Raw genomic sequence first — 23,806 nt, 5'->3', positions numbered from 1 at the left:
ATCAACAATAAAAAGACAGGAATAATCACTAACATTTAAAGAAAACAAATGCCACATTAAAAAAAAATCAAACTCCTCAGGCAAATGAACTAACAGACTAGCTTGTTGGCTAAAAGGACAAAGGATGAAAAGTAACTTTAAATGTAATCAATACCCTCAGTAAGAAGAGAATGATGTGAAAGAAATTCTATTATAGTTATTGAATAAAAGATGTAGCAGAAACAAAATTGGTGAGCTTATAAAAATGTTCAGAAAGATTCTCACAGATGGAACAAAAAGTAGCCAAGAGAGAATACTGAAAGGGAATGCTACAAATCACTTAGGATAAATCTAAAATTCCAGCATCATTTGGAGAGAGCAGAATGGAATGGGATGCTCAAATAATTGAAGACCATATCCTACAATAAAAAAGATGACCTCTTTGTGTTAAAGGCTCTTACCCAGTACTGAGCTAAATTAATAAAAGAGACTCACGTTTAGAGACATTAGGATGGAATTTCAAACCACAAAGAACAGCACACTTGTGTATCCACTTGGATGTCTAATAAACATCTCAAATTTAGTATATCCAAAGCTGAACTCCTATACCTTTCTTCTCCACCTCCCAGACATACATATATAAACTTCTTACTTTCAAAGTCCTTCCAGTCTTAGGTGATAGTAACTCCCCTCTCTACTGCCTGAGTGAAAAACCTTAAAGTCATCCTAGATTCCTCTTTTTCTCCCCAAATTGGTCTCCAATCCTAACCTCTTTTCTTCAAAATAATTAACATAGGATCCCTGGATCAGATTTTTTTAAATAAAGGACCTTCCTGGGACAATTGACAAAATCTGAATAGAATGTATAGATTAAGTAACAGAATTACATGAGTGTTGCTTTCCTGACTTTGGTCACTGTATGTGGTTATATAAGAGAATACTTAGGAAGTATATACTGCATGTCACAGAGATAAAAGCATCATATCTTCAACTTATTTCCAAATGGGTCAAAATATTATAATATGTATATGTAAAAAGTGAAAGGCAAATGTGATAAATGTTACAACTGGGAAATTGGGTTAAGGATATATTGGATTCCTTTGTACCATTTGTATAATGTTTTTAGAAATACAAAATTTTTCTATGTTGAAAAATACGAAAAGATAAGTCTAAGTTTTGTCTTCTCTTCACCACTTACATTGCTACAACTGTAATTCAACCCGCATCATGTTCCACTAGGAATATTATAACAAATTCATGAATTCTCCCTTCTTTTACTTTTGCCTCCCCTATAGTCTATTCCCCAGGCTTCCAAGGTGGCTCAGTGGTAAAGAACCTGCCTGCCAATGCAGAAGATATGGGTTCGGCCCCTGGGTCAGGGAGATCCCCTGGAGAAGGCAGTGACAACCCACTCCAGTATTTTTGCCTGGAAAATCCCATGAACAGAGGAACCTAGCAAGCTACAGTCCATGGAGTCACAAAAAAGCCAAACACTATTTAATAACTAAACAACAGCAACAGTCTATTCCTGCCGAGCAACTGAGGTGATCTTTCAAAATATAATTCGGAAGGGGTTGTTTGTCTCATCACAACCCCCTGACGGCTTCTCATTTTTCTGAGTCAAGTCAAAATTTGGAAAACGCCTAATATGCCCTACAGGGGCATATTAACCCTCTCCCCCATCCTCTCTTTCTTTGATGTTATCTGCTGTAACTCTCCCTTCTGCTGGTGAATTCCAAGTAAACATAATGGGCTTTCCCTCAAGCGTCCCTGATATGTCCCCACCTCAGGGTCTTTGCACATGAAGTTTCCTCTTTAGGACTGTTCTCTCCTCAGATATCTGCACAACTTGCACCTTCACCCTCATCACATCTCTGACCAAAGCTACTTCTTTGATTCCTTTCCTTTCTATTCAAAATGTCAACACTTGACCACTTCTACCCAGCACACCTCGTCCTCTTTTAATTCTTTTCTTCTCCACAGCCTTTATCACTGACATGCCATATGTTTTTCTTGTTTGTTTGTTTGTCTTCTTGCTCCCTCCACTACGATTCAAACTCCTGAAGGGCAAGAAATTCTGTTTTGTTCACTTTTTTACCTCCAGCCCTGGAAATAGTGCTTTGCATATAATACCTTCTTAATAAATATCAATAATTGTTGAAGGAATGAAATGAAACATACTAAAAATTCTCATAGAGGGGGAAAAAGAACCCAGATACTTTATAAAAGGCTTTAAGACAAATCAGCATCAGACTTTGACGTATTGAATGCTGGAGAAAACATCTGAATGGCTTTGAAAGACAGTTTTGAATGTAGAAGTCTGCTTTTAACCAAACTACCATTTGAGATGGAGAGAAAAAGCAACATGTATTCTGATACATATACACTCAGAAAGTTTACCTCTCTCAGATTTTCCTTGAATGCTTAATGGATATTCTAAAAATGAGAAAAGCTATGTGGGATACCAAAAATAAAGTAGCGGGGGAGAGACGCCAGCACCACAGTGATGGGAAAGGCTCTCTTTGTTTCTCCCCCTCAAGCGACAACCAGTAAAACATCCACAACTCAACAAAGGTGTCTCTGCCCGACGCACCAGGGTACTGGGGCATTCCACATATCTGTACATCTAAAAATGGGGCTACTAGGACAAACAGAGGCGGTAGAACCAGAGACACAGTGGAGAGGGCGCCTGCAATCCCAGCTCACCAGCCGCAGCAGCTGAGCCCAGAGCCCAGAGAAGCCAGGAGCAGAAGAGGAGGAGGCGCAGACAACAATAGCCTCCCCGCCACCATGCAAGCACAGCCAGAGGAAAACGGGCAGCAGTGAGGGGCAGGGCCCATGCCTCTGGCCCTTGTCACAGAGACACCCAGGACGCCCTCTGCCCTCTGCCTGCAGCAGCAAAGCCTATGAACCTGACTAAACCAGACATGGCAGAGGTGCCTGCACCAGCCAGCTCCCTGCCACCTTCCCCATCCCCTGTGGTTTAGGAGCCCACAACTCAAAATATCCTGAGCTTGGTGGTAGAGCCCACGGTCAGGTGCCCCAGCCAGTGATGCCAGTGACACCAGCAGCAAGGCACCACTGATCCATCCTGGAGGCAGGTACGGCAGTGATCATGAGGGCCCTGGACCATTCCTTTGACAGAGGCCCTGAAAGGTGCAAAGTGCCAATTCTCACGTTTAACCGGAGGCAGCGCAGGTAAAAGAAACCAAAATCGTGGTATGGCGCCACCTGCTGGAAAGCAAAAGAAAGGCCTCTGATTTCTAGATGCACCAGCTGAATTCTTAGAGACAAGTTAAAAAACAAAAAAAAGAAACTTTACCTAAAGAAAGATGTTGAATAGTTCAGATGCACCAGCAAGGGAACGAGTCATCAAGCAGCGTGGAGAACCAACGTACCATGGGACTAGAAAAGGAAAATGGCAGTTCTCCAGGAACCAGACTTTAAGTCACGGAAGATTGTGATCTAACTGATAGGAGAAGTTAAAAAAATTATTATGAAGAAACTCAGTGAGCGACAAGAAAAGTCAGAAAGGCAGTTCAATGAGCTTAGGAATAAAACTAACAATCAGAGGGAAAACTTTACCAAAGAGATTGAAACACTAAAAAATAACCAAACAGAAATTCTGGAGCTAAAGACCTCAATAAATAAGATGAAGAATACATTAGAAAGCATTATAAATAGAGTGGACCATACAAAAGAGGGAATTAGTGAGCTCAGAAATGGAAATCTAGAAATTATACAGATAGACGAGGAAAGAAAATTGAGATTCCCCCAAAATGAAGAAATTCTCCAAGAATATTCCAACTCTTCTAGTAGGGGCAACATTAGGGTAATGGGTATACATCCTAGAAGGAGAAGAGACTGATTATTTAAAGAAATAATAGCTGAGAACTTACCAAACCTGGGGAAGGGACTGGATATACAAGACTGTGATGCTAAAAGAATATCTAATTAGTTTAACACAAAAAGACCTTCTCCAAGACACAATATATTAAAACTATCAAAAGTCAATAACAAAAAAGGAATTTTAAAGGCAGCCAGTAAAAAATTAAAAGGATTTTAATCTAAAAAGAAACCCCCTTTAGACAATCAACAAATTTCTCAGCAGAAACTCTGCTGGCCAGGAGGGACTGGGATAACTAACATTCTCAAAATGCTGAAAGCTAAAAATTGTCATCCAAGAATACTCTATTCAGCAAAATTGATTCAGATACAAAGGAGAAATAAAGACTTTCCAAGACGAACAAAGGCTGAGGGAGTTCATCAACACCTGACCTGCTTTATGGGGCTTCCCTGGTGGTTCAGACGGTAAAGAATCTGCTTGCAATGTGGGAGACCCGGGTTCCATTCCTGGGTCAGGAAAAACCCCTGGAGGAAAATGGCAACCCACTCCAGTATTCTTGCCTGGAGAATTCCATGGACAGGGGAGCCTGGTGGGTCCGTGTGTTTGCCAAGAGTTGAACATGACTGAGTGACCCACTTTATAAAAAATATTGATAGGAACTTTTCTACCACAAACAAAAAGGCAAAAATACATAGACATTTGAGTAAGGTGGTAAATAGAATTAGAAAATTGCAATTTGATATCAGCATATGTTTTTCAGTGCTTTATTCAAGCATGAAGTTTATAGGGAAGAAAAGCAGGAAAGAATAACGATAGCTGCTTCAATTTGGTTTTTAAAAATGCATAAAAAGGGATAATTTGAGACAACAAAAGGAAAAAGGAAGGATGGATCTCATAGATAAATGAAGATAAGATACTATCAGCAGAAATGGACTGTTTTATCTATGAGATTTTATACAAACATCATGACAACCATACAACATAAGTCTAGAGCAGAGACATGAAACAGAAAAAGAGGAAACTGGGAAAACAAAAGGAAAAAGAAACAATGGAGATATAGAGTAACCATAAAATGAAAGATAAAATGGCAGTACTAAGTCCTCATCTATCAATAATCACACTGAATATGAATGGATTGAATTCAGCAATCAAGCCACAGAGTGACTGGGTGGATTTAAAAATAAGACAGGATTATATGCTTCCCCCAGCTCTAACAACAAACATAGGCTCAAAATGAAGCGAGATCACAGTCACTCTCAGCTATTACAATGGCTATTATCAAAATAGCAAGAAATATCAATTTTGTAGAGGATGTGGGTAAAAGGGAACCCTTGTACACTGTTGGTTGTTCAGTCACTAAGTCGTGCCCAGCTCTTTGTGATCCCATGGACTGCAGCACCCCAGACTTCCCTGTCCTTCACAATTTCTCAGAGGTTGCTCAGACTCACGTTCATTAAGTCAGTGATGCCATCCAACCATCTCATCTTGTTACCCTCTTCCTGCCTTCAGTCTTTCCCAGGATTGGGGTCTTTTCTAATGAGTCAGTTCTTTGCATCAGGTGGCCAGAGTATTGGAGCTTCAGCTAAAGCATCAGTCACACAATTGACGAGAATATAAATTAGTACAGCTACTATGGAAAATAGTATGGAGAGTCCTCAAAAACTTAAGAATAGAACTACCGTACGATCTAACTATCCCACTTCTGGGTATTTATCCAAAGAATATGAAAACACTCAAAAAAAATATATGCACCTATGTGTTCATCATAGCATTGTTTGCAATAATCAAGATATGGAAATAACCTAACAGCCCATTAACAAATCAATCAATGAAGATGTGTGTGTGTGTGTGTGTGTGTGTGTGTGTGCGCGTGCACATGTGAACGCGCATGTGTGTGTGTATGAATACTACACAGCCATAAAAAGGATGAAATTTTGCCATTTGGGACAACATGAATGGCTTTCTTAAAAGTATTATGCTTAGCGAAATAAGTCAGACCCAGAAAGACAAATATATAATTTCCCTCATATGTAGAATATAAAAAACAAGCATAGCAAATGAACAAACCAAACAAACCAAAATAAACATGTAGATACAGAGAGCAGAATAGTGGTTACTACTGGGGAAAGGGTGAAGGAGAGGGTAAATTGGATAAAGGGGATCAACTGTATGGTAACAAATGGAAGCTAAACTTTTGGTGGTGGTCATGGTGGTAGAAATAAAATAAAGGAAAAACAATGTTGTATACATAAAACTTGTATAACGTCATAAATCAATGTTACCGCAGTAAGAAATACAACAGTAGTGACCCAAATATGTGTGTGTGTGTGTGTGTGTGTGTGTGTGTGTGTGTCTCCATTCTCTCAGTCATGTCTGGCACTTTTGCAACCCCATAGACTGTAGCCTGTTGGGGTCCTCTGCCCATGGAATTTTCCAGGTAAGAATACTGGAGTACGGTGCCATTTCTTACTCCAGACAATCTTCCTGATGCAGGGATTGAGCTCACGTCTCTTATGTTTCCTGCATTGGCAGGCAAGAATTAATACAGGGGATTGGTGGTGCTAAGTGGCTGCCTTAAGGTTGGGAGCAGAGTAGTGAAGTGACCCGCAGTGGTTGTTGTGTCAGTAGCTAAGAACTCTGGGTGACCTGGTCCGGCGCATGATTAAAGGCCTCGTTCCCCAGACCTTATTCGTTCCTCTCTGCTTCCCACTGCATCTCTGAATCACTAACTTCTGCTGCTGCCCACTGAACAGAAGGGACTGTGGGCGATTCCGCTTCCTGATCATTCAGTATGAAAGTAACCCCAGTCATTTCTTCAGAGTACGCATCATGGGTATCTCACTCTTTCCTCGTCACCCTCCATGTCCAGGTTTGCACCTTTCTGGAGAGAAAGGATCCACAAAAGCTGTATGAGATGCCACTGTGTCTTTAGGTCCAGAGGAGCACCTCTACCAAGGATCAGAAGACAAAAATCACAAAATGTTAACACTGGGGAGAAACCTAGAGGCTGTTGCGTCCAACACACCATTAAACAGAAGAAAACACTGCAGCAAGCCAGGACCTTCCTTACCTAACGCCAGCATCACTAGCTCCATCTCAGTTCCCCTATTCCTGTCCAGAACTATTCCCATGACACAAGATCCTGTAACAGGACCCCAGAGGCCCAGGGAGGTGAAAGGCAGATTCTTCGTGGCAGAGCCATGCTTTAAGCCCATCCCCATGTACCCTTCTTCAAGGATACCTGTTAGGAGCCACAGTGAATATTCAGCCCCAGCCAGAAGAGGCAGAGAGGGAGAAAAGGCCGTTGGTGGGCAATTGGCTTCACTGCCTTTGAGATACCTTTGAAAGTGAAGGTCTTAGTAGCTCAGTTGTGTCTGACTCTTTGTGATTCCATGGATTGTAGCCCGCCAGGCTCCTCTGTCCAAGGAATTCTCCAGCCAAGAATATTAGAGTTGCCATTCTCTTTTCCAGGGGATCTTCCTGATCCAGGGATCGAATCCAGTTCTCCTGCATCGCAGACAGATTCTTTACTGAACCACATTCAGCTTTAGAACAAACTATAGTTTGTTCTTTCTATTGGAACCAAATAGGAACATTCATTTTAATCATGAAAATCAAGCAGCATTTTATCCAAAGTATTTTGAGAAAAGACTCTGTAATCACAGCTCTATATTAAGAACTAACTACCTCAGGGTAGCTAAAAAAAACTTGCTGAAATATCAGGAAAAAAGTGGAAAACAACATAACAGATAAGTCAACTCTAAAGAAAATCATTTGAAAGAATTATATGCCTAGGTAACATATTGAACAGTCACTCCGCCCCTGTTTTTTCCCTAAGAGTCCCTCTTTCATGGTCATTTTCCTTTACTTATCCTTTTTCTGAAGTTTGAAAGGAACTTCCTGAGTCTTCAACCAAAATTGAAAAAAAGAAAAGCCTGCTTAGGCAATTTTAAGTAAAGTTATAAATCTGCAGCTTCTAGAACGAAAAAATTGTTTCAAACAACAACAGCATTCTGGGTTGAGCTATTATTTTTGCAATCACTTGAGGAGTTAAACCTTGCTCCTGACTTGTTAACTTGTGATGTCCCGTAAGGGAAGTGAAAGCTGAGATAGGATCCCCATGAGACTGAAACTCAGAGACTTTGTGTTTGTGCCAGAGCCACACTGCCTGCAAGTCACCTCAGCATGCTATTCTACCACCTGCTTTCTGCAAAATAAGAAGCACTTTGTGAGTTCTTTCCATTCCCAGGGGAAGATTTTCTCATATCTATAATTACTAAAATGTGTTATGAATTCTGACTCTCAAATATGTCCTTCACCTCCTGGAAATCTTTGCTTAAAAGAGATACTTTCTTGCCCAATAATTGTCTGTTCTCAGGAAGTGTTAAATCTGTGGGAAAGGGTTCCTGGAACTGCTCTATGCCCATTGCAGTAATGATCTTCTTGCTTCACTAGGGAATCTGGTCGACTTAATCCTCTCAACTCACAAAGACAGAAACAACCTGTCAGGCAAGGAAGGATGACTTCCAATAGACAGAACTTCGTGGTCAGCCATATTAGTAATTTCCTCACCCCTAAGCTCCCACTGAGCCCAATGAAGAACTGAAACAGAGTAAGGAGAGCATTTCCCTAAAGAGGCTGTTTTTCACATTTTCATTTCACATGATTCATGCTGTATCATCAGAAGTATCGCAAGTAGGCTTTCTTCTTTTTTGCACTGCTCTGACCATTTGTGCTTAAATATCTACTTGTTCATCTTCCCCATTATCTTTTTTCCTTCATAATAACTACCAGGGTTTTCTTTTCTTTTCTTTTCCTGGTATGTCTATCTTGTTCTATTACAAAAAGAGCAAGTAAACTAAAAAATAAAAAACTAAAGAAAAAGTAGATGAACAGAATTTTTCCACTCTCTTGAGTATTTTAATATATTTTCTGCTGGGATCTTTCAATGCATCTTTGTTAGTGAGATAGTAAAATTACATTGTACCTCAATTTTCAGCATATATTTTTCATTAGTGATATATTGAAGGACTTAGCCTTTAAGCTTCTGTACTTTTAAATGACTGCATAACATCCCATCAAGTGGTCATCTTCAATGTTATCTAACCAAATTTTCAGCAGTGGGACATTTCCAATTTATTGTTGCTATAAACACTTCTATGATGAATATTTTTATGAATTACATATTTTACATATTTTGGATTATTTTCCTGGTATCCAAGAAAAGAGTGGTTGTATGACATGAAAATATTTATGGATTTTATATAAATATATAAATTGTTTTATAAATATATAAATATATATTTATAATAAATGTAAATATATATATTTATATAATATATAAATTTATAAATTGTTTTATATTGACATTTTTTAACAAAATATTCATTTAAAGTAAAAAGTTTATTTCTGCTTTCTAATTTAAGCTATTTCTGTTAAGCACTTTTTTAAAAAAAATTTTATCTAAATGATTCCAATAAACCAGCAATCTTTATTTGTTGTTCTTATTGGCAGAATTCTGTAATGGACTAAGTGAGGAACTTTGGATACAGTGCTATTCTCAAGTAATTCATTGCCACTTGAAACCATACCCTTAGCCCTCAGCAAGCTAAGCCAACAAGGAATGAAGCATTCCAGAAGTTCTACAGGTATTCTCCTGTTCAAATCCTATCTTGGCGTCTCATCTAAATAGAGCTTTGGAAAAATCATTGACCTCTGTCTTGGAGCTCAATGTAATCTGTCAACAAATCAAGATGCTATGCCAACAGAACACCTGGGGAGACTGGGAGTGGGAAATGACTTAAGAAAATGTTGAGCCTCTTTATTAAGAGAAAGATAACTTTTCATTTGAGAACTCATCAACAACTATAGTTGGAAGGCACCATACCTCCAAGACGAATGTGAAATATCTTAGAGCAGTAAGGCTTTCTGCAAGTCAAAACTATTGAGAAATTAGCCAGAAATCTGCTGAGGCTCCCCATCCTCTCATCTCCAGTCTCAGGTATCTCTGGGTCCATGCTTCCTCATCAACAATGAGAGCGTTGATTCTAGCACAGTTTGTCGGTAACATAGCTGCCACATTCTCAGTTCTTCCTCAGTTCCTGGCACTATGATGGAAAAGTCATATACATCACTTATAATCTTCCCACAGCGTCTAGGATCTGGATATTCTTATCTGATGATGAGGGCTTCCCTGGTGTGGCTCAGCAGGAAAGACTCTGCCTGATTCCAAGGGCTGCTTCTGCTTCCCCTCATCGTTGCCTTAATCCTAATGGAATCTCTGGAAGAATTCAAGTTTGTGTTATGCACTTATTCCCATACCTCTTTCCTTCAAAGTTTTTTCTGCTGTCCCACCCAACAGGGGCTGAAGTAATTTCTTACAGGAATCCCAGAGTAGGAGGAGGTACCCCTTACTTCCTCAGTTTCCCACCTAATTCTCAGCTCCCCCAACTCCTTTATTTTTGGTTTGCTACCCAGCTTCCTCAGAACAGCATATTCTAACTACAGCCAAGGTGAATTCTAAGATTAGACAATTTAGTCCCTTCTTACAAAAGTGATTCATGACTCTCAGATACATGTGGCAAAGGGTAAGTTTCAATATTTTCAAAGAGAGGAACTAAGTTGCTAAAAGAGTTTTGGTCCTCTATAGAGGAAGAAGAGGACCAGCTTGTTCATTACGAAACACAGGGTGAAATCCATATTAGAATTAAAACGGGTGGGTGGGACAAACAACTAACCTTAGTGCCAGATGAAACAAGAGGTGCAAGATATTTAACCATGGATTGGAAAACTTCTTGACAGATTGTTGTACAGAAAACTCATCACTGAATCTGATAAGATAAGATGACCAATTCTGAGAGTCTATAATTTAACAAAGACCTGGCTTTTTCAATCCTATCATAACTCCATCTCTTTAACTCACTAGACTTTCGCTTTAGGCTCACACAACAGAACTACCTTGTGAGGGTCTAACTACCAAACAGCCAAAGGCGTTTCTCTCTAGGCTTCTGATTCGCCCTTCGGCTTCTTTTTTACTTTTTTAGCTGTGCTGGCTCTTTTTTCTCTAGTTGTGGTGCACGGGTTTCTCATGCTGATGACATTTCTTTTTGTGAAGTGTGGGTTCAAAGGACATGTGGGCTTCAGTAGTTGCAGCTCCTAGCTCTAGAGCACAGGCTCGGTAGTTGAGGCTCACAGGCTTAGTTGCTCCAAGGCATGTGGGATCCTCCCAGATCAGGGATTGAACCCGTGTCTCTTGAATTGGCAGGTGGATTCTTTACCACTGAACCACCAGGGAAGCTCACCTTTCAGCTTCTTAAAGCTACCAGATACCAGTATCAGCAGCTTCTCTGGATTCTGGCTGAAGAATTATTCTTAAGACAGAATGCTCAAAAAGGACTTGGACCTTCAAGTTCTGTGAATGACCAACAGGGGAAAGCATTCACCAGAGATCCAAAACCTGTGTCATTGATTTGTCCTCAATATTTTTCCCCTGGATGATGCTTCTTCATCTCAGATAAAATGCTAGTATTGTGGAGTATCTTTTATACATATATATATATATATATATATATATATATATATAGCTATATGTACAATAAAAATAGAAATGCCTTTCCTGTATTTTCTGAATAAGATGGTATAGTGAGGTAGAATGATGGCCAGAGCCCAGAAGGATATGTTCAATTAGTATCTCAGAAACCTATGAATGTGACCTTATTTGGAGAAAGAATCCTTGTAGATGTAATGAAATTAGGGATCTCAAAATGAGGTAGAGATCATCCTGGATTGTCCACGTGGGCCCTAAATCCAATGACAAGTGTCCTTAGAAAAGATACACATAAGAGAGACACACAGAAAGAGGAAGAGAAGCTCATGTGAAGACAGAGACAGAGGTTGGACTTAAGCAACCACAAGCAAAGGAGTTCCTGGAGCCTCTAAGATGCTGGAAGAAGCAAGGAAAGATGTTCCCATAGAGCCTTCAAGGAAAGTGCAGCCCTGTGGGTCTTTGATTTTATTTATCCTATTTGTATCTTGGGCCTTTGATTTTAGACTTCTAACTCCAGACCTGTATTAGAATACATTTCGTTACTTTAAGTCACAAAGATTGTGGTGATTTGTTGTTACTGCCAGGAAATAGGATATTATTTTGGTACATTATTTGGTACAGGAGAAGACAGTCTGAATTGTAGGAGAACCTCTGAGTCTATAATGTTAGAACCACCCAGATCTGTGTGAACATTTCCAAGTGCAAATTGACTATGTTCCATACCACTGCCTTCGCAGATTACAGAAGAAAGTTAGGAACATCTGATGAAACTCCTTGTTTACAAATAGTAGACTTTGCATGTCTCTGTATTGTACCCCCACCCCAAAACACACACAAAAACATGCATACTACTTACCAGAGAAGTTTAAAATAAAAGTGTATTACAAAACTAAGCTCTGCTTAAGATACTATATCTTCAAATTCCATGCTGTTGATGGCTATTCAAGACTTCAAAAAATTCCCTAAGCTTCTATGTGTCAGTTATATCTTCATATTCTCTATCACCCTTGGGACTTCAGAAGAGCCAAAGTTTGTGCAGATGAGCTACTGGTTGGCAAATGTCCTGTTTCCTTTGCCTACTAGTGGCTCTTTCAAGAAGTTCCCTGAATGGTTGTCACTCTGCTCATCTCAAATCAGGCTTACCAGGAGAATAGACTTTCTAACTCACAGTTTCTCTGAAGCTTCTATTTTATCCAGCATCATCACTCACTTTCTTCATAGCACTTAATGCAATGCCTAACTTCTAATTATTTGTTAATTTCTATACTGATTGATCATTTTCCTCACTAGACAAGGATCTCCATGAGGGCAGTGACCATAACTGTTTAGTCCATTACTAGTATGATGCTAGGTCCATAGTAAACATTAAATAGTTTGTTGACTATTTGTTGAATTTAAGACTCCTGATCTCCCTTACTAGGTACAAATTTTTTAATGGTGGAAACTTTCAGTATAATTGAGATATTTTATCCCTGAGAGAAGAAGGAATTCATTGCAAAGCTGTGAGACCAGGGGACCCATTTCCTAATATATTTATTATATTTGAGTAATTATATTTAAGATGCATATGTTTTCCCAAGAGATGTATAAAGATTATATAGTAATGAAGGAGGGAAAATAAAGTAAAAGGAGACACAGGCCTGGCCTTGAGTAGCTTATACCCTAGTGCAAGAGACAGATATGTGTAGCAGAAATACCTGCAGATGGAATGAAATAATGCCTTGAGGGCACAGTGGTGGGGGGAGAACAAGCCACTCTGGGGAAAGGAGGAGCCCAGGAAGGCTTCACAGAAGAGGCTGCTTTTAAAATGGAACTCAAGGATGGAAGGATTTTGCAGGCAGAAAGAGAGCAGATGAAAGGGGAAGGAGACTGGAAATTTCAAGGGGTGGAACTGCCAGAACCACAAAGAACAGACACCACACTTTGAAGGGTTTGTTAAGGAACACAACACAGTCCTCTCCATTACAGCCTGAATGTGTCAACCAGCAAACACCCAACCTCCATAGATAGTGATTTTCTAGTCCTGGCTGTTTAGAGATGTCCTCAATGCATTTTACTTTTGGAGAGAAGGGTGGTGACAGTAAGAGATATGCTTGTATTTCTCTTTTATTAGTTTGTTTTAGACCATATGCTTTAGACTAGAAGAAAGATGCATAGTTTTTACCTTTCATAGATCTGAAAGCAGCTACTCATTCTTCTCATAAGCCTCAGTCCACATTTTCCAAACCTACATTCCCTGCTGACAGTTATTATGTGTTTAAAAATGATGTAAATTTTCATCTTAGTCAGAGAAACCCACAATTAGGAAGATCTGTCTGTAATCAGAAACATCCATGGTTTGCACGTGGCCTTGCTCCATTTTGATAATATCCATCACAGAAAATTGAGGTTCTCTGGCTAAGGCACTTTCCACATATCTTCCTGGACAACTTATATAGAGCTGGACCCTAATAAATGCTCACAATGGGCTTGGCCTCCTGGGAGGCACTTTATGCATCTCTAGACTCTAAGGGAAAACCTTTCCTTTAATGCTCAGATACAAAGAGTTTGAGTTGAAAACCTCATTGAATGTTCAGCAATGTTATGTCCTCTTTTATAACAAATGAGATCCAAGTAAATGAAGTTGAAACTTGATTCAGAAATAGAAATTCTTTAGAAGGGAATTATGTAAACTGAAAGAAAACTTCTCTGCAGTACACAGCCTCCTGAGCAACAGAACAAACTCACCTGAGAATATAGAATTTGCCATTTTCAGCCAGCAAGAAATGATACTTCTGACCACACGCTATATATATATATATTTTTTTACCACCTATATTGAGGAAACAGACCCAAATACAACAGTGAAATAGAGTAATTTTTGTTCTTTAGGGTGCTACATTTTCTACCAAAGCCCTGAATATTATTTCCTCTAATCTCTGTCCACCCTATTCCCTGAAAGTGAAAGTGAAAAGTCGTTCAGTCGTGTCTGACTCTTTGCGACCCCATGGACTGTAGTCTACCAGGCTCCTCCCTCCGTGGGATTCTCCAGGCAAGAATACTGGAGTGGGTTGCCAATTCCTTCTCCAGGGGATCTTCCCGACTCAGGGTTCGAACCCGGGTCTCCTGCACTGCAGGCAGACACTTTAACCTCTGAGCCACCAGGGAAGCTCCTATTCCCTAATAAACCTTATTTTCCCCTGTGTCCCAGTTTCTCTCGGCAATATATTAAACATGGCCAAAAAAAAAGTTCTAACTACTCTTTTATGCTCTAAGTGATTTTTCACTTCCTTTAAGAATTTTCCATATTCCTCCCCGAGGTATTTTTCCCACTCTAATAGTTAGTTGTACAACTTTTGTTTCACATCATCTCAAGGTTTGATTATAGTTATTAATTTAACTCCTCCCACTCTATAATAAAATATAGACTTCCCAGGGCAGGAACTGTGTCTAAGTCTTTTCAGTTTCCTCCATGGTTCTTAGCAAAACTGTTGTCTCCATGGTTCATCAAAAGGATAAATGATTTGTGGACAGTGGTGTTTGCCTGCCTCCTCAGATTTCATTTCTGCCTTCCTCAAAGCCCATCATTTCCATTTCAGGATCTATGTCATTCTCAAGATGTTCACCTCATACCTCAACTTCATGATGGGATTCTAAACTTGAGTTAAGGTAAACTGAGTGGTATATTTCGTTCCTCATCTTATACCTAATTAAAATAATTGACTCAATATGAACACATGATTCAGATGGTCTATTCAGAAAGAATTTCAAGATTCCTTCTGGGAAAAGGCAAATCTTCTTGTTTTTTTTTTTTTTTTTTTAACCATACCATGCAGTTTGCAGGATCTTAGTTCCCTGACCAGGTATCAAACCAATGCCCCCTGCAGTGGAAGCATGGACTCCTCCTAACCATTAGGCTGTCAGGGAATTCTCCAAATTCTGGTTTGTTTGTTTTTTTTACAAAGTCGAGTGAGTATATTTGAGACTTAGAAGTGCTACAGTCATTTTACTACCATAACAGAAATCAACATATTTTAGGCTTTTGATGCTGATTAAGTGGTAGCTTGGCAGTAGACATTTAGCTATCTGGTATGAAATAAGTTCTAATAGGAAAAAAAAAAAAACAGGGGATCCCCTAATCAAATTTTGTACCACTAAAATCTGATAGTTAAAGAAGTTAAAGTTTTATCCAGTTTGCCTTCATAAAACTGTTACTACAGTATTTCCTCATCTGTAATATGGAACCAATAATGAGATTAAGTATGTAAAGCACTCAGCATGTGCCTTGAACCTGAGTGGCCACCCTATAAATCTCATTAGTTTCCCTTTCTTTTCTGTCTAGAGGTCTTTTTCCAAAACAACAAGCAAACAAAAAACAATAAAAACCTGAAATATGCCAATAACTCAAAATTCTTATAATAGCATGTTCTGAAGAACTCAGAATAAAAATAAATAATACTTAGGAATGAAACTTCATCCTCCAACTTTCATGAGGAGACAACTTACCCAAACCAGGACTCTGGTATTTTGGGGACTCCTAGTGCTTGAGACACAGATTAATAGGAAACCATTGCAAATAACCTAATGACTTATATCCTATTTCTACACAACAAACCATGGTGTAACAGTATTTACTACACAAAGGGAAGGTTAAGGCACAAAGAAAAATAAACTCTCAATTTCTTGAATTAGATCTTTGCAGTAAAAAGTACTCATTGGTAAATAAGGCTAATGTAAAGGAAGAAACTTCAGTTTGATTTACTCAAGGATATTTGGATAAATTCAAGTATGCTTTTTTTTAGATTATTGTTTAACTTGAATTGCCTAAGAAGTTGTATAACCAGCAGTTAGTTACCAGAAGTTCCAAAACTCCTATTACAAACCTAACACTCTAGAATCTAGTAGCCTGTAAAGTGAAACAAAGTGAGAGTCGCTCACCAACTCTTTGCAACGTCATGGACTATACAGTGCATGGAATTCTCCAGGCCAGAATACTGGAGTGGGCAGCCATTCCCTTCTCCAGAGGATCTTCCCAACCCAGGGATCAAACCCAGGTCTCCTGCATTGCAGGTGGATACTTTACCAGCTGAGTTATCAGGGAAGCCAGCAGCCTGTAAGGCTACATAGTAATCATCTTCTACCAACTTACCTTTTATTTTGTCGTAATGTGAGAAAAACTCTCTGTTTCTAATCCTGAATTCTTTTAGAGCCTTAAAAGAAAATATAGTCCTTAATAGTCAAGTTAATTTGTTAGTTCCATTAGCATAACTGTAAACTATCACTCTTTTAATTATCATAATTAAATGTAATAAATTACAGGATATAGGAGAAAAGCAGCCTGAGCCTGGGTCCTAGTTCTGCCACTTATTGGCTGTGTACATCTCTTCACTTTAAAATAGCCCTTCAGCTTTACAGAAAATAGTAATACATGCCCTGCCAAAACCATAGGCTCTCAAGAGAGTAAAAAAGGATCCTACCAACATTGCCACCAAAATACCTGCCATAAAACCTATCCCTCACTGTATTGCAGAGGAAAATCTAGAAACTCTGGTCCAGGAGGGGAGAAGAGGATGAAACAAAAGACATACAGAAAATAGTAGAAAAGCCATTGGCTTTGTGGCCAAAAATGACCGTAAATTAAGTCTGATACTATAAAATTATCAATTTGAACTTAAGCAATTTATTTAATCTCTCTGGGTTCAGTTCCTCTGTGTAATGGAGATTACACTAACAACATTGCAAAATTGTTATATGAAACAACAAAGAGATGTGAAGGGTCCAGTTTAGATGCTTGCATTAAGAACTTCTTAATAAATGGCAGCTGAAATGACAGAATAGTCAAGTACAGAAATACGGTTCCAATCACATAAATATGTAATTAATGGGTATTTTACACAGTGAATTAAAGGTTCTTTAGCAACAAGGCAGCATATATTGAAGATGGCATATATTTAAAGTGACGGAACAAATGCACATACAGAGTCTGGGAACTTTCATTAAGTAATAAGACTCAAGAAAGACACGTTTAACATTGGAACCACTTAAAACCCAGGAGAACACTTAGAAGAGTCTAGGCAGCAAAAAAGGAAGGAAAATCTAAACAAGACCTGAGAGCTATGCTTTGGAGACCCTGGCTAAAGTTTATGTGTGTATGATTTTTTTAACAGTTTATCCATAAGAAAGCATTATAAATTAGCATCAAAATCTAATGGTATTTAACTGAATTTTTCTTATTAATATTTTTTGACATCATACTGTATATATTTGTGACAGGGCATTTTTGCCCAGTTCTTCACCCTTCCCTGTATGCACACCCTCTGAAGAGTGACTTGGCAGTCCTTTCCAACACAGAAGAAGCTCCCTTGACTTTGCATTTGGCCAAGTGACTTGCTTTGGCCCAAAGACTAAGGCGGAAATGATGGTGTGAGAGTTTCTCACTTAGACCTTAAGAGTTGGTGTTTCTGCCCATCTTCATGGCTCTGCCATTACCCCGAGAAGAGCACGCTGGGCTAGTACCTGGTCCCGGGAGGAGAGTGAGTGACGCAGACAGTGGAGCTAAACCAGCCAACAGAGTCCAGCCTCAGGCAGCAGACACAGATGCTGCAGCAAGACCAAGTAAGATTTGGAAAGCCAACCAGATGGGCCTAGACCAATTCGTTGACCCCTAGCCAATACACAGTTCCAAGAGGATAAACAATTGCTCATAATGTTTCTGAGTCTTGAGATGACTTATCACACACATTTTGCTGGCAGTATCTAGCTGAATACAATGTCTTTAATAGGTGTCTTGTTTTTGAAAATAATGTCCCCATCTGCTCACACATTGCCACCAGAAAGGCAACTATTCTTCACTATCTTTCAGGTATCAAGTTTCTGGGTTTTTTTAAAAATTGTTTTCATTCATAACTGGATACATTATCCAGAGATGCAGAGAAAGTTTGTGTGGAAAAAAAATTTGAACAGTAACTGGCTATTGATGATATTAAAGAATTATTTAGGGCAAAATGATAGTATTATGGTTATGCTTTTATTTTTTCTTTTGAACAGAGTCCTTATCTTTTACAGATACATACCAAAATATTTATGGATAAGATGATTTTACTTTGGGGATTTTCTGGGGTTTTTTTCAAAATGATCCAGTTTCAGGGGAGGTGGAATAAACCAAACCAGAGCAGCTGTGAGTTGCATCATCATAGCTGAGCATAGCTAGGCAATGAGTATATGGGATTCACTGTGTGATATGATTTAAATTCTCCATAATGACAGTTTTAATTAATAATCCAAAAAGAAGAAAACTAAAGACAGAAAACATTTTCTTTAAAAATGACAAATGATGGTGAAAGATAAATATATTCTCCCACTGTCTCTGATGAGGAGTGAATACAATAAAATCCAAGGCCTCCAAAGGAAACACTGCCCGCGGGGCTTCCTCCTTCTCTCTTGGAGTGCATCCTCACTCTGTCCTCTGAAGAGAGGGCTTTGTGAATACAATCTGTGCTATGAAAAAATGCAGAGGGAAAGCTCAGTGCAAGTCTTCTGAGCACATAATAGGCATTCAGTGACTGTTCACTCGATAAAAGACACTCCTGGTGGAGGGAGCAGAGGCCAGCTCACAGACACACTGCAGTCCCCCCCACTGTGCTCCCTGATCTTGCACTCACTATCCACACCCATTCCCTGATCTTGCACTCACTATCCACGCCCATGCCCAGTGGGGGTGACGTGATTGTCTGAACTTCACCAGGAAGTTCAGGAAACATCTAGTTCAAGACTGCCCTTCACAGATACTTTTATCTGTGTTTTTAATGAGTTGTATTGACAAGGTATTTGAAAATCATTACCATCAGTGAAAATCAACACAGCAATAAGATCTTCTTCATCCGCTGAAGTGAAATATTGTGACATTCTCAGTGCTGGCAAAGATAAGGTAACAGTGCTCATTAGAGTTGAAATGGAGACCACATTTCTAGAAATCCATTTGGCAGTGTATGGCAAGTTCATGAATAGCAGTCATGCTCTTCGAGGCCATAAACCTTCTGCTAGGAATTACTAACAGCAATACCAGCAGTGTGTGCAAAATGTACAGACTAGATGCAGAGACTTGCTAACAATAAGTTAATTCTGCTACATACCTCTGACCTACTATATCACTAAAATAATGCTTATAAAGAAATATTAAAGGAAATAGAAAATTCCTGTGATAAATGACTCCTGTGATAAATGATCTCTACTGTATTATCTGAATAAATGTATTTATTGAAAGTGATTTTATCAAATATTTGAGCAGTTGCTTTGGGGAGGTGGATCATGTATACTTTTTATTTCCCTTTCTGCAGACTTTTTCAGTGTTTGCCAAATTTTCTTCAGTAAAGGAATATAATTTTCATTATTACAAAAGTATTTTAAAACCAATAGTTCTTCTATTAATTCCTCCATCATGTAAAATTGTCCTGTATTTCTTTTTTTTCCTTTCTCATTTCAATTTTCTTAAAAAAAATTTTTTAATGTATTGAGGTATAGTTAATTTACAATGAGTTAATTTCTGCTATATAGGAAAGTGATTCATTTTATATATACATACATATATATATATTTACACATATATATATACACATATACAAACATTCTTTTTCATATTCTTTTCCGTTATGGTTGATCACAAGATATTGACTATAGTTCCCTGTGCTATATAGTAGGACCTTCTAGTTTTCCCTGTATTTCTTAGCTGCCTAATAGTAGTGACTTTGGTGACAGACACAAGCAACAGCCTTAGATACACTCAGAATAGGGCCTATGGCTTCTACGTCTATATATAGCTTTCCTTGGCTTAGTTAAAAACACAATAACAGCCCCATCTCAAGGTCATTTTGAAGATAAAAAAGACACAATGTATAATACAGTCTTTATAAACCTTCAAGTTCTCAGTTTCCTGTGTATACATAATATAAAATGTTGAGAAGATGTGGGTAAGATACCATACCTGAGCATACAGTGTAATCCATGAAAACTGCCATTATTATTATTACTTTTTTGAATGAGTACTTTAAGCAAGGCATTTGGACTTTGGCATTTTGTTTCTGTGAAAACCCTCCTGTGTAACGAAGCCAAAGGTTGTACAAAGAAAGGATCCTGTCTGTCTGGGTTCAGTCCCTGCACCTGTCCTCCTGTCCCCATCACCGGTTTCCTGAAGTCATCTGCCTTTTCCCAAGAGGGGCTCATGCCTCTCCTGCAACACTGAATTCTGCTCAGACAACATCATTGACTCATTTTTCCAAGTCTCAGGAGGGCACTCTTAGCTTTCACTACTCCCTGGGGATGACACCTTCTTTTGTCACCACCCTGTTAGAACTCCCATTAAGCTGTGGAGGAAGAAATGTGTCTCTTAGCACAAAAATAAATTTAGGAAAGAACAGCAACTCTGTGCATAATTGGAACACAAACTGCATTTGGCCGGCTTTTTTGCCAAGTAATTTGTTGGGAGACAACTGGACAAAAATTACCAACAGAATGAAAGACTAGATCAGAGCTCAGTTCAATGACTAAATTAGCCCTTTACCTAGGTTCAGCCATTTTTCCTCATTATGCTTCAATACGGCCACGTATAAAATTGCATTCTTAAATCTACTGGGCTTCTGTGATGGTTTAAATGAGCTAACTTCTAGATTCAAAGCATCTCAGAGGTCTCATATTATTTAAGAGGTCATACACTTTACAATGTGTATGTTTTCAATTTAAGAAATTTCTTTCATAGCCACGAAGACACTTTCAGTTTCATAAAATTCCCTTTTATTTTTTTTTGAGACAGTTTGTGATGTTGTTAGATAAAAATAATAGCTGGAAAGTTCTTTATTATATTGAACAGAAGTCTACCTTCCTCTAACAACCCCACCATAGTTATAGTTCTATTTTGGGGATCTTTACAACATAAATGTTTTTTCTATTTTCTTTGAGGTGTCACTTTTACTTTGTATAAGAACAAAAAGGGGAGAAGAGGGAGAACAGTAATTTTCATAAGATACAGAAGAGAAGTTAGTACTGAAAAAAGTCTTTTTCCTTTTAAAATTATATTTTTCATCAACTGTATATACCAGTCATCTGCCTTTTCTCTCAACTTCTATATGTTGTCATCTTTTCTTATTCAGAGAAGTAACTAAGGTTTCCAGCATAATGTGGGATTATAAACTTTGACACTGAAGTCTTGGCTTTATTATTCACTAGCTCAGCCACCTTGAGCAACTTAATTAATATCCCCATACCTCACTTTCCTTATCTGTCAGTTGGAGGATTATAATATTACATATTTCACGAAGTTATTGCTCTAAATATTTTACTTGCATGTGGATAGTCTACATGAAACACATCATAAGATTTGGAATAGACACTGCACTCCATAAATGTTCATCATTGATAAAGGTGATAAAGGTGGTATGGTTTCCAGCACCTCCTCATATAGCCAGATGATTTGGACATTCTAGTTTGCCAGTGTCCTTCTTAAATTATAGTGGTAGAACTGGAAGCATAAACATAATCAGGAAAACTCAGAACGCACTGGGATGCTCACCACTTGATCAGGATGTTCAGTTCAGTTCAGTCGCTCAGTCGCGTATGACTCTTTGTGACCCCATGGACTGAGGCACGCCAGGCCTTCCTGTCCATCACCAACTCCAAGAGTTTACTCAAACTCATGTCCATCCAGTTGGTCATGCCACCCAACCACCTCAGCCTCTGTTGTCCCCTTCTCCTCCTGCCTTCAGTCTTTTCCAGCACCAGGGTCTTTTCCAGTGAGTCAGTTCTTCGCATCAGATGGCCAAAGTATTGGAGTTTCAGCTTCAGCATCAGTCCTTCCAATGAATGAATATTCAGGACTGATTTCCTTTAGGATGGACTGGTTGAATCTCCTTGCTGTCCAAGGGACACTCAAGAATCTTCTCCAACACCACAATTCAAAAACATCAATTCTTCGGTGCTCAGCTTTCTTTACAGTCCAACTCTCATATCCATACATGACTACTGGAAAAACCATAGGTTTGACTAGATGGATTTTTGTTGGCAAAGTAATGTCTCTGCTTTTTAATATGCTATCTAGGTTGGTCATAAATTTTCTTTCAAGGAGTAAACATCTTTTAGGATGTTAGCCACTTGAAATTGAGCAAGTTAATCAATCTGTTTAAAACCTACAGATTTTTCATGTATAAAATGGGAATAATAAGATTATTCACTTTGTAAAGCTTTTGTGAACATTTTAGTAATAGTGATATACAAGGTACAAAGTAGGTACAAATCATGGTTCTAAGTACATCTTGACACACAGTGTACATTCAATATTGTCATGACAGATGGCCTAGGAGGTACTAGCTGTCTACTCTAGCGTGATATTTTTCCCATAGGCACAGGGTCTGAGCAGACCCCACCTCTGAGAAACCACATACAGATCTGACCACATCTTTGACTGGCTCCACTATCAGACACTTTAACAGGAAGGAGACAAAGGGAAGAAGAGAAGGTTGAGGAAGTGTAGGAGAGAAAGAGGAAGAGGTCATAGCAGTGATAGAGAACTAGGGAACACACCAAGCAGGTGGTTACTCTCAGAAAGAGGGAACAGGAGAAGAACCACCAAGAGAAGGGCTTTTTAAAATTTTTCTTAACCCATGCCAGCCTGGGTTTCCCTGATAGCTCAGCTGGTAAAGAATTTGCCTGCACTGCAGGAGACTCTGGTTCGATTCCTGGGTCAGGAAGATCCCCTGGAGAAGGGATAGGCTACCCTCTCCAGTATTCTTGGGCTTCCCTTGTGGCTCAGCTGGTAAAGATTCTGCCTGCAATGTGGGAGACCTGGGTTCAATTCCTGAGTTGGGAAGATACCCTGGAGAAGGGAAAGGCTATCCACTCCAATATTCTGACCTGGAGAAGTCCATGGACTGTATAGTCCATGAGGTTGCAAAGAGTTGGACATGGCTGAGCGATATGGCCTGTAAGATTTATGTAAAAAAAAGAAAGAAAGAAAGAAAGAAAATAGCCTTACAATATTCACACTGTCACTTGCTTGTTAAAAGGCAATGGCATGAAGAACAAAGATGTGTTTTCCTTTTATTAATAGTTGCATTTTCATGGACTCCATCTTTAAACCTCTCCATTTGTATACCAGATTCAGCTGTCTCTGCAAAGTATAGCTTTTGATTCATGTGACTAAGATTCTTCTTATAGATTCTTTTCATGATTCATTTGTGAATTCTTTAGCACTGTTGGAAAAGTTAAAGGCACTGTAGGGTGATAAAAAATATTTCCACTTCCTCTTAGTACTTACAGAAATCTGGAGGATTGAGAAAATTTCTCTCCACTGGGAGGGTTTAACGTCAAACTGCCTTCATGGATCTTTTACAAGCATTTTGATATTCAGAGTTACTGACAGGCCTGAGTCCCTTTGAGTTTTGAATTTTGGAGGTTCACCCATCCCAAAC

The 23,806-nt window shown here is 38.8% G+C and overlaps 1 protein-coding gene and 1 long non-coding RNA gene across 3 annotated transcripts in view; one reads left to right on the top strand and one right to left on the bottom strand.

The window, feature by feature from the left end:
- Positions 1 to 23,806, bottom strand: part of GPR141 (G protein-coupled receptor 141) — a 52,974-nt gene that overhangs the window by 17,556 nt on the left and 11,612 nt on the right. The window contains exon 2 of one of the 2 annotated variants that reach the window (XM_070468483.1): positions 7,166 to 7,333. The exons of the other annotated variant lie outside the window; for it this stretch is intronic. The gene's annotated coding sequence lies outside the window, so the exon portion shown is untranslated. The remainder of the gene's footprint in view (positions 1 to 7,165; positions 7,334 to 23,806) is intronic. 2 annotated transcript variants of the gene reach the window in all.
- LOC139035451 (uncharacterized) lies at positions 7,979 to 11,393 on the top strand. The gene is made up of 3 exons (XR_011488063.1): positions 7,979 to 8,054; positions 9,341 to 9,474; positions 11,091 to 11,393. It is a non-coding gene; the product is annotated as an uncharacterized lncRNA (long non-coding RNA).

This window comes from Odocoileus virginianus, chromosome 1 (assembly GCF_023699985.2).
Source record: "Odocoileus virginianus isolate 20LAN1187 ecotype Illinois chromosome 1, Ovbor_1.2, whole genome shotgun sequence".
Taxonomy (NCBI): domain Eukaryota; kingdom Metazoa; phylum Chordata; class Mammalia; order Artiodactyla; family Cervidae; genus Odocoileus; species Odocoileus virginianus.
This window is presented reverse-complemented; position numbering and strand designations above follow the sequence as displayed.